Here is an 11,649-nt window from a genome sequence, read left to right on the forward strand (position 1 = left end):
AGATTCCAAAGTAACATGAGAAGATGCTTCCTGCTCACTCTATAGTGAAGCCCTGGAGCTCTGGCCCTTGAACTGGACTTACTTTCTGAAAACAAACTACTGGTTCCTAGGCAGGAGCGTGGCTCAGTGTTTGAGAGCTTCCCAGGCATGTGCAAAGCCCTGGTTCAGCCCCACACCACAACAAACAAAGAAAACCCTACAGACTCCCTCAGGCCCCAGCATACAAGCTTGTGCTGCAGAGGGTGGCATTAAAATGCCATGCAAGGCGTTTTATGAAATGTAGAGCAACATTCTTGTGGTAGATGATTTCACTCCTAAAGGCCTTATTTTTGCATTCTTGTCCATGAAATCTTGACTAATAATGGTTCATGTTTATATAATAATTCCTTTTTGATGGTACTGCGGATTAAACTCAGGGGTATTCTATCTCTGAGCTATATCCCCAGCCCTAATTTATGTTTTATTTTGAAACAGGGTCTCACTAAGTTTCTGAGGCTGGCCACAAACCTGTGCTCCTTTTGTCTCAGCTTTCCAAGCACGGAGCTTACAAGCATGAACCACCATGATGGCTTTATATAATTATTTTAAATTAGAAAAGCAGCTTCTAACAAGCTTTCAATGAGGGGCTAGTAAATGTTTAGCAAAACACCCTCAAAAAAAAAAAAAAAAAAAGATTTGATTTGTAGAGTCTTGCCGGAGCCAGCCAGCAAAAGTATGGGTTCCAAAGAGAGGACTGAGGACAAAAGAATTAAATTCAAGCAAGGAAGGATTGCTAATCTCTATTGGGCTGACCACCAGTTTATTCTCCTGCGGTTATTTATACAGTTTCTAACTTTTGGTTGCACAGGAATGAAAAAAAAAAAAAAAGACAAGTCCAAAGTACATATATTATGGGTAGGTCAAACAATACCCCGGTACAACATAAACCTAATCTTAACTAGCAGACAGAACAATTAGCATCAATCATTCCAAGAGGGTCTTATTTACTTAGACTCCATGACTCCAAACCTTGTTGACACTGGGCAAAGGACAGTCAGAAGTGCACTTTTGAGTAAGGGTGAGACAAGATAAGGTAAAAACCTTAATGGCTCCCCACATATCCCCCTTTTTTATTATATTCAAAGAAGACTGTGCCTAGCCGGGCATGGTGGCTCACGCTTGTAATCCCCACGCTTGGGAGGTGGAGACAGGAGGATCGCACAGGTTCGTAGTCAGCCTCGCTGGCTTAAGAGACCCTGTTTCCAAATAAATTTAAAAAAGGTCTGGGAGTGTATCCCGGAGGGAGAGGGCTTCCAGGAACCCCAGTACCACCAAAAAAAAAAAAAAAAAAAGACTGTGCCTGTCTTAGGTTGTTTCCTTCCGGTATCAAGGATTACCCAACATTGGATAATACAGAGCTATAAGCTGTATATCCTGTCTTAGGTTTCCTTGTCCCAAGGAAATCTTACCCATCATTGACTACCAGCCTCTTCAATGGGGGCATTTTTCAAATGTAGATTGTGCACTTCTGCTGAATAAAAATGTTTACACTTTGTCCCGAGTCTCTAATAAACAAGGTATTGGCAATATTATGTAAAGTAGGTATTTCAATAAGACATTTCCTCCAATTAACACTATGATTTCTATATGTTAAATCAGCTTAATAGGGTAAACAAGTTATTGGTGGGCTAACATTTTTATCTTCTTTCCCTGTGTAACCAGGGCCCCACAAGACTACACCTTTAATAGCACAGTTACTATCAGTCTTTGTACTTGTCTGCAATACCACAGGTGTCAACTGCAGGCATCCCATCTTCTTGACATTTTTAGAAAAACATAAGGGTATGCCAATTCCTTGTCCAGAATAATTAAAAGTTTCTGCAGTGGGTGTAAGATTCAAAGCAGGAAGTCCCAGCAATCATGAATTGTTACTGAAGGAAGTGATCTCCCGTTGTTCCCAAACCGCTGGATGAATTATGGGAGGATCTGAAACATAAGTCCAGTATGTTTCAGTCATCATTGAAGCTGAGAGCATCATTAGCATTAATCCAAGGGTCTTCTATTTTTGCTTGATCCACATGCAACAGCCACTCAAGTATCCACCGTGCATTATCTTCATCCTGCGAGAAAACACAAACATGTCCTCGTCCCCATATTAGTACAGGGTCGGAACCTTTCCAAATTCCTGTGCCAGGATCTTTCCATTTTACTAGAGCAAAATTGTTTTCGGAGGATGGATGCCAATATCTATCTGAAGCCGTGCGACCAGTTTTGTTGGCATTCAAGAAATTAAGAATAAAAAGAGCATAATTTAAAGAGTTCTGTGAGCCAGGCGTGGTGGTGCACGCTTGTAATCCCCACGCTTGGGAGGCAGAGACAGGAGGATTGCGCAGGTTCGAAGCCAGCCGCGTGCGCTGGCTTAGGAGACCCTGTTTCCAAATAAAAATATAAAAATAGGTCTAGGAGTGTAGCCCAGAGGTAGAAGGGCTTCCAGGAACCCCAGTACCACCAAAATAATAATAATAATAATAATAATAATAATAATAATAATAATAATAATAATAATATAAAGAGTTCTGTGGTGAATGGGGATATAACTCCCCCTTTTTATTTATTTTCAACAGTGTTGTTTTCAAAGAATTGTGGGCACGTTCTGCAATGCCCTGTCCTTGAGGATTATAGGGTATACCTGTAATATGCTGAATACTATATGTATTGAAAAATCATTTAAAAGCCATACTAGTATATCCTGAACCATTATCAGTTTTAATGTAGGTAGGAAGGCCTGAGAAAGAAACACATTTTATTTATTTATTTATTTATTTATTTATTTATTTATTTTATTTATTTATTTTGGTGGTACTGGGGTTCCTGGAAGCCCTTCTACCTCCGGACTACACTCCCAGACCTATTTTATATTTTTGAAACAGGGTCTCTTACGCCAGCGCGGCTGGCCTCGAACCTGCGCGATCCTCCTGTCTCCGCCTCCCAAGCGCGGGGATTACAAGCGTGCGCCAACACGCCCGGCCGAAACACATTTTAAACAATGGGAAATCACATGCTTAGCAGCCTCCCCAGTTTGGGCTGTAGCCATAATAAATCCTGAAAAAGTATCAATAGATACATGAACATACTTTTGCTTACAAAGGCATAAATGTGTGTAACATCCATTTGCCATAGATTATTGGGGACCAATCCCCGTGGATTTCCACCTAAATGAGGAACAGGCAAATATTCTGGACATATAGGACACTGTTTAACAATTTGTTGTGCTGCTTCTCGAGTAATTTGAAACTGTTTATGCAGACCAGCACTATTTTGATGATGTAAAGAATGTGATCGCTGAGCTTGTTCCAACTGAGAGGGGCAGACTAACTTTGTAGCATCATCAGCAATTTGGTTACCTTCTGCCAAAGGACCAGGCAGGGCAGAATGTGCTCTTATGTGCCCAATAAAACAAGGATGCTGGTGTGATAAGATCTGAATTTGAATATGAAGAAATAAATTACCTATCAATTTATTATGTGTATCAATATATGGTACTGTTTCCAATACTTGAAGGGCATTAGCTATATATAAACTATCAGTATATAAATTAAAAGATGTATCGGATAGATGTTGAAAAACAGCTGCTACTGCATGCAATTGTACAACTTGAGCAGATGCGAAAGATGTTTGAATTATAGTACTATGTTTATTAATTGCATAAGATGCCTTACTGTTTGAGGAGCCATCAGTAAATACCAAGACCGCTTGAGATACGGGAGTGGCATGAATTATTTTAGGGAATATAAGGGCATGTTTATTAACAAACTGTAATATTTTATCATGAGGTAAATGATTGTCAATTTCTCCGATAAAGGATGCAAAAGCAATAGCCCATGAATCCACATTCTGAAAAAAGCCATTGTACATGTTGTTTAGTACAAGGAACACTAATAAGCGAAAACTCTTTACTAAACTATTTTACAGATTCTGATCTAACAGAACACACCAAGCAGGCAACTAATTCCCAGTATGGCATTAAAACTCTGCTTGGAGTAGTGGGTAAATGTATCCACATTAATGGTCCATCCTGCCACAGAACAGCAGTGGGTGTATGTGCCAATGTTAATATATAAGCAGCCCATTCTTTAGCATAGTCAATGCACTGTTTCCTTTGACATTCAATAGCCAATTCAACTTTTTTTAAGAGCTGTTGGGAATCCAACCCAACAGCGGCAGGGCTTGACAAGATGATGAGTACCGACGGCCCAATCACCACACGGAGCCGGGAGATATGTCAAGCAAGATCTCATTTATTTCTCTCCAAGCAATCATATATATAGCACCAAACCACGAGGGGAATTCCCATGGGAAATAGCCTAGCCTATCCAGGATAAAGATCACTAGCACGTAGCTCACGGCCAATCCCAGGCCAGTACATGTGCCATTCATGTGTGCAGAACCTCCTTTAAAAGGAAAAACTGCTCAGTCTCCCCACCTATAATGAATGGCGAAACCACGCCTCCGTAGCTTCCTCCAGGTGCCATCTTAGTCCCTTTTCTGCTGAATCACTTTAAAGTTTTGCCTTAGGCTGCAGGCCGCTCAGGCTGAGGGAGGCTGCATCTCCTTAGGCGCTGTATGGACACACCCCATCAAAGAGCAGCACGTCCCTCCTCTGTTAAGATCCGAGAGGAAGTTGGGTCTGAGTCACCTTTCAAGATATCAAATAAAGGTTTTAATTCTCCAGTAGTAATATTTAAGGATGGTCTTAACCAATTGCTATCTCCTAAAATTTTTTGAAAATCACTTAAGGTTTTTAAATTATCTTTACGTAATTAAATTTTTTGTGGCTTAATAGTCTTAGGATAAAGAATGTTTCCCAAGTAAGTATATGGTGGTTCTCTTTGTACTTTTTCTAGAGCTATAATCAAACCATTATCTTGTAATGTAGTTTGTAAGGCAGCATAAGCTGATAACAAAATTCCTTCATCCATATGTGCTAATAAAATATCATCCATACAATGTATCATATATACAGATTTATAGGATCTTCTGACAGTGGCTATAGCCTTTGCAACAAATTTTTGACACAGAGTTGGACTATTAGCCATTCCCTGAGGTAGCACTCTCCACTGATACCTTTGCATAGGAGCTCTATAATTTGTAGATGGAACACTAGACAAATCTCTTACAATCTTGTTGTGCTAAAGGTATCATATAAAAGCATTCCTTTAAAACTAAAATTATTTTATAAGTGTCTTTGGTGATAGCTGATGGATTGGGTAGTCCAGGCTGTAAAGCTCCCATTAATTCCATAGTTTTATTAACTTGCCTTAAATCCTGTTAACAGTCTCCACTTACTAGATTTTTTCTTAATGACAAATATGGGTGAATTCCAAGGGGAGTTAGAACTTTCTATATGGCCACAATCAAGCTGTTCCTGTACTAACTGCTCTGCAGCTTTTATTTTTTCTAAGGTTAAGGGCCATTTATTAATCCAGACCAGTTCCTAGTTTTTCCAAGTAATAGAATTGGCATGGAGTACAGGCCGATCAACAGCCCCTTCTAAAAATACCCTAGACCTGCTTGAGGGGGTTGCAAAAGAGGCTGTAAAGGTTCTATAATACCCTGATTATTTTTTCCTAGACCTTCCTCTGGTAAAAAGTCCTTGATCAAACATTTGCTGTGTCACTATAGGGCTGGGGCTATAAAGATATACACCCATGTTCTGCATAACATCTCGGCCCCATAAGTTGACAGGAAGTCCTGGAACAATGTAGGGCTGAAAAACTCCAGTATGGCCTTCCTCGTCTCTCCAAATAAGCCAATCACTGCTTTGTTCGGGGTTTTGCATCTGTCCTATGCCTTTAAGGTGAGTGAAGGAAGAATGCTTAGACCATTTGTTAGGCCACTGATCAGCTGTTATCACAGAAATATCTGCTCCTGTGTCTAACAACCCTGGAAATTCTTTTCCATTTATAAACAATTTCAACTCTGGTCTTTGAGTTCCAATCACTTGGACCCAAAATGCATCTGATGAGCTAAATCCCCCTTGACCTCATTTAGGTCTCTGAGCACTATTATTAGTTTGCACCTGAGGTAGCAATACTAATTGTGCCAGTCGTTGACCTACATTAATAACAGCTATACCTTGAGGGGAATGTGTCATAATTTTTATTTCTCCTTCATAATCAGAATCAACTACTACAGGGGCTACTATAATTCCCTTCATGGTGACACTACTTCATCCTAACCACAAGCCTTTAGGTAACAGACCATAAACACCAGTAGAAAGGGCTTGCATTCCCACTTCAGGAGTTAATACTGTATAGGTGGAGGCACAGAGGTCCAACCTGCGCTACCTGGGGTTGCTCTGAATAAGTTCTGAACGAATACTTTGTTGAGAGTTGCCCTGCTGTGGTACAAATGTCTGGAGTGCCCCATAGCATTGTTGTTACGGGGCCTGAGGCGGGCTCCTCCTCCCGTTTCCCGACAGGAGTTGATTCCCGTGTGCATCAGTCTTTGATTTACATTCGTTAGCCCGATGCTTCCCTCTTTTACATCGAGGGCATAAGCCTGACTCGCCTTTATTACTAGCACTCTGCCTCTGTGGACAGTTCTTAACTAAATGACCATTTTGTCCACACCCATAGCATTTTGCCATATTATTCTTGGGTCCTGGTTTATTATGTTTTTGGAAAAGGATTTCTTGTACAGTTTTCCCTTGTAATGCTGCAGCCATAGCTAATCCCTGTGTATATGCTGGTCCTATATCGGAATATAACCGAATATAATCAGACAAATTTCCTTTCTTTCTAAAAGGTTGTAAAACTGCTTGACAAACAGTATTAGTATTCTCAAAGGCTAATTGCTTTATGAGCAACAACCCTGCTTCACTGTCACCTATCAGTTGGCTAGCAGTTTGTAACAACTAGCTACAAAATCCTGATATGGCCTTGTCTTATTTTTGAAAGATCTTAAGTTTGCTTTCCTGAAGAAGGCAACTTGTTTCATGCTCGACGTGCAGGAGAATTTGTCTGAGCATAAGAAGCTAGACTAAATTTTAATTGCTGAGCAGTCTCCCTAAATTGCCCTTCTCCTGCTAACATATCAAAAATTATGGGTATTCCCTGAGCTATGTTCAAATCTGCTGTGGATTGGCATTGTTCTGCAAATTCAGACTTCCATAATAAAAAATCACCCCCTGATAAACAGGCTCGGGCTATCTGTTTCCAATTAGAAGGAGACAAAGCCTCCATAGAGAGAGATTCTAACATGGTCTGAGTAAAAGGTGCTGTTGTCCCATATTGAGCACAAGCCATTTTTAATTATTTTAATTGTTTAAAAGGAAAGGGTCTGTGTCCTCTAATAACACTTCCCTGACCATCAAGGTCTTCAGTAAGTGGGAAAACTCTGAATCCACTAGTGTCTTCTCCATTTCCTGCAGCCTGATTTATAGCCGCTTGAAGCGGTGATATTAAAGGTCTGGGTTTTTCAATGCTTTGTTTAGCAATTGCTACAGTGGGAAAATTTTGAAGGTTCGAATTGCTGATAATAGGAGAATACTGTGGAGGTTGTTCCTTCTTGCTATCTGAAGGAGTTATCTGATTTAATTGTTTTGTCAAAGTCTCTATGGCTTCTTGTAATTGTTTTATATAAACATCGGGCTTCGGTGGTTTAGTTTCTGGAATAACTGGATAAGCCCTTAACTCATCTTGATGGTACCGAGCAGCAGCTTCCTCAAGCTGCTCCTCTTCCTCAGTATCTAAAGTGTCCTCGTCTTTCTTAGAAAGTGAAGGCAAAGCACTGCACTTTCAAGCTGGAGCTGTTGGAACATTTTTGCTTTCATTATCACATAAGCCAATATTTTCTTGCTCATGTCTAAAATCCAAACAGTCCTTAATCAAGGCCCATAAACTGAAAGCATACACAGGCACCTTCTCTGCCCATGGATATCATCATACTCCTGTATCTTCTTTCCAACCTTTTCCCACATTTCAATGCTAACTGTCCCTTCTTCAGGAAACCAGGGAAAAACATTATTTACAAAATTTACAAAATGACAAAGCTGCTTATGTCCTATCTTAGTTCCCCTAGCACGAAGCATATCTTTTAACATATGTACAAAAAGCAAATGACTAGTCTTAACCCCATTGTATATTACAACTCCCACATTACTCACCGCCACCACGAGTCTTCAAGTGCGCTCTTTTTCTATTCAGCGGTGTCCTTCACTGGATCCTCAGTTTCAGAATTTCCCTATATGGGCCACCACCTGCCAGAGCCAGCCAGCAAAAGTATGGGTTCCAAAGAGAGGACTGAGGATAAAAGAATTAAATTCAAGCATGGGAGGATCGCCAATCTCTATTGGGCCAACCACCAGTTTATTCTCCTGCGGTTATTTATACAGTTTCTAACTTTTGGTTGCACAGGAATGAAAAAAAAAAAAAAAGACAAGTCCAAAGTACATATATCATGGGTAGGTCAAACAATAACCTGGTACAACATAAACCTAATCTTAACTAGCAGATAGAACAATTAGCATCAATCATTCCGAGAGGGTCTTATTTACTTAGACTCCATGACTCCAAACCTTGTTGACTCTGGGCGAAGGACAGTCAGAAGTGCACTTTTGAGTAAGGGTGAGACAAGATAAGGTAAAAACCTTAATGCTCCCCACATAGTCTGCCATTTGGGGTGTAAATACTTCTGCCATAGCAAATTTCAGGGCGAGGTGACAACATAGAATTGAGAGAGTGGGCACCATTGGTATCCCTGAGTGGATTACAATCTGGGAGAGGTTATGAAGGGGTCTTACCCTCTTTCATTTACTCCCTCAGACAGGAGCCAGTACTGGAATTGGGGCTGATGAAGCTGCCTGGGCCTTGGAGCCAGGTACCTGTGAGGGAGGCCTCACCTTCCCAAGTCTACACTGTGGTTTCCAGTCTACCAAATTATAGAGTCCCACGTCCTGGTCGGGCCTAGATACTGTCAGAGCACTCCAACTCATCTATACTTGGAAGCGAGATAGAAAGTCCCGGCTCTTCTGGAAGAAGCGGAAGAGAGTCCAGCAAGGGCTCCGGAGCCACCTCTGCCTTGTCACCTGTGTGGCTGTGGGGAATTGGCTCGACCTCTCTGTGGCCTGTTCCACTCTTAGATGGCCTGGGGCTGACTGGTGCCTGGTACAGAGTGGGTGCTTGAAAAATGTTGGCCACAAATGCTATCATCTGGTCTTTTATGTTTGATGAAACAGAAGCTGAGCTTTGTGAAGGAAAACTCAAAAGTTATTTGTCAATTCAGGAATATGTGGAATGGTTAAAAACCAATGTATAGGCTGGGCGTGGTGGCACACACTTGTAAAACCAGTATTCAGGAGTTTGAGACCAGAGGATTGCAGTTCATAGACAGCCTTAGCTACTTAGACCCTTCGTAACTCAGTGAGACCTTGTTTCAAACTAAAGAATAAAAAAATAGGGCTGAGGGTGTCGCTTGGAGGTACAATGCCCCTGGGTTCCATCCTCAGTACTGCCAAAAAAAAAAAAAAAAAAAAAAGCAATTTATAGGTAATTGTTCTCTCTTAAACCAAATATGTATTGTGAGTTGTTAGAAACATATTTCACATTCCAGGGTTTTGACAAATGGTAGGATTGACTGAATAATAATTTAGTGCAAGCCCTTCCTTATCTTTTTAATAAAAATCTAATATATAGACATGCAAAAAAGTAGACAAAAAATACAATAAGCAAGAGTTGAACCCCTCCCAGTATGAGACATAAAGCTTTGGAAATATCCTCAAATACTCCGGGGTAGCACTCAAGGAACATATTTTTCTGTAACTCACTCCCAGGCTTAGTCCTGCCTTGAATTTTGGAAGTTCTTATCAAACCATATTCTTAAAATGTTTTTAGAGCCAGGCGTGGTGGCGCACGCTTGTACTCCCCATGCTTGGGAGGCTGAGACAGGAGGATCGCACAGGTTCGAAGCCAGCCTCAGCTACTTAGTGAGGCTCTCGGCTACTTAGTGAGACCCTGTTTCCAAATAAAATATAAAATAGGTCTGGGAGTATTGCTCGGAGATAGAAAAGCCCTTGGGTTCCACCCCCAGTATTAAAAAAAATGTTTTTATTGTTTGACTTTAGAAATATTCTAGATCCAGGTGTTTGAAATTGTCTCTGTGTAACTTTAACTTGCATTCTCCCTGATGATGGGGCAGTGGTCTGCTTGCTCTGACATTCTCTCTCTGACTTTTCCCTCTTCTATCTCAGGGAGAGCCAATCCCTACAAATGTTTCCCAGGGTCCTTTACTCACTGGTAACCATTTATATTCAGCTGATGGGAGGATGGGTGGGAGCTTGGAGGGAAAGGCCAGTCTCCCTCCACTCAGTTCCAGGTGGGATTCCCCAGCAGGGCCTCTCTCCTCCCATAACACACCTCTTGCAGAATGATTTTTTCTCCATTCAGTGCCCCCTGAAGAGCCCCAGCCCCTGGATTCTGGGAACATCATCTCTCCATCTCTTGTCTTTCCAAACTATAATAGATCCCTAAGGTTACATTTCTTGATTTCTTTTCTGCTGGTGTGTTCCAAAGCCTGTCTATTAAACTTTTGGTGTTACACAACTGGGTGTGAGCTGGGCATGGTCATGCATGACTATAATCCCAATATTGGGGAGGCTGAGACAGGAGGATCACAGGTTCAAGGCCATCCTCAAAAACCTAGCAAGGTTCTCAACAACTTAGTGAGACCCTGTTTCAAAATAAAAATAAAAAATAGGTTTGGGGTGTAGCTTGGAGGTAGACTGCCCAGGGGTCCAATCACCAGTACCTAAAAATATTAAAAAAAAAAAAACTGCATGTGAATGCTGCTTCCCAAACTGAGCCCCTGCCAATACACCTAATATGAGCAGTTTTATTTTCCTCCCTCCCTTCTTTATTTTTTTGTTATTTAAATTTATCCCTGATATATGTTTACTGCATATGTCTTTGTCTATTTTTCTATTGGTTTATCTCATATTGACTTGTAGAAATTCTTTAAAAATTCTGGATATAGCCGGGCATGATGGCACACGCTTGTAATCCCTGCGCTTGGGAGGCAGAGACAGGAGGATTGCGCAGGTTTGAAGCCACCCAAAAAAAAAAAAAAATAATAATAATAAATAAATAAATAAATAAATAAAATTCTGGATATATAATTGCAAATAATTTACCATTGGTCCATAGTTTGTGTTCTGGTTTTTAAATAATATGTTTAAATTCACAGAACACTATTTATTTGTTTGTTTGTTTGTTTGTTTGTTTGTTTGTTTTATGGTAGTGGGGGTAGAACCCAGGGGCTTTTCTACCTCGGGGTATACTCCCAGAGTGTTTTTTTGTTTTGTTTTGTTTTTTGGTGGTACTGGGGTTCCGGAAGCCCTTCTACCTCCAGGCTACACTCCCAGACCTATTTTATTTTTTGTAAACGGGGTCTCCTAAGCCAGCTGGCTTCGAACCTGCATGATCCTCCTGTCTCGGTCTCCCAAGCGCGGGGATCACAAGCGTGCGCCACCACGCCTGGCGTCTTTTTTTATACTTTATTTGGAAACGGTCTCACTAAGTTGCTGAGAACCTCACTAAGTAGCTGAGGCTGGCCTCAACCTGTGCAATCCTCCTGTCTTAGCCTCCCAAGCGCTGGGATTATAAACATGTGTCA

This window comes from Muscardinus avellanarius (genome assembly GCF_963383645.1).
Source record: "Muscardinus avellanarius genome assembly, chromosome: 8".
NCBI classification, from domain to species: Eukaryota; Metazoa; Chordata; class Mammalia; order Rodentia; family Gliridae; genus Muscardinus; species Muscardinus avellanarius.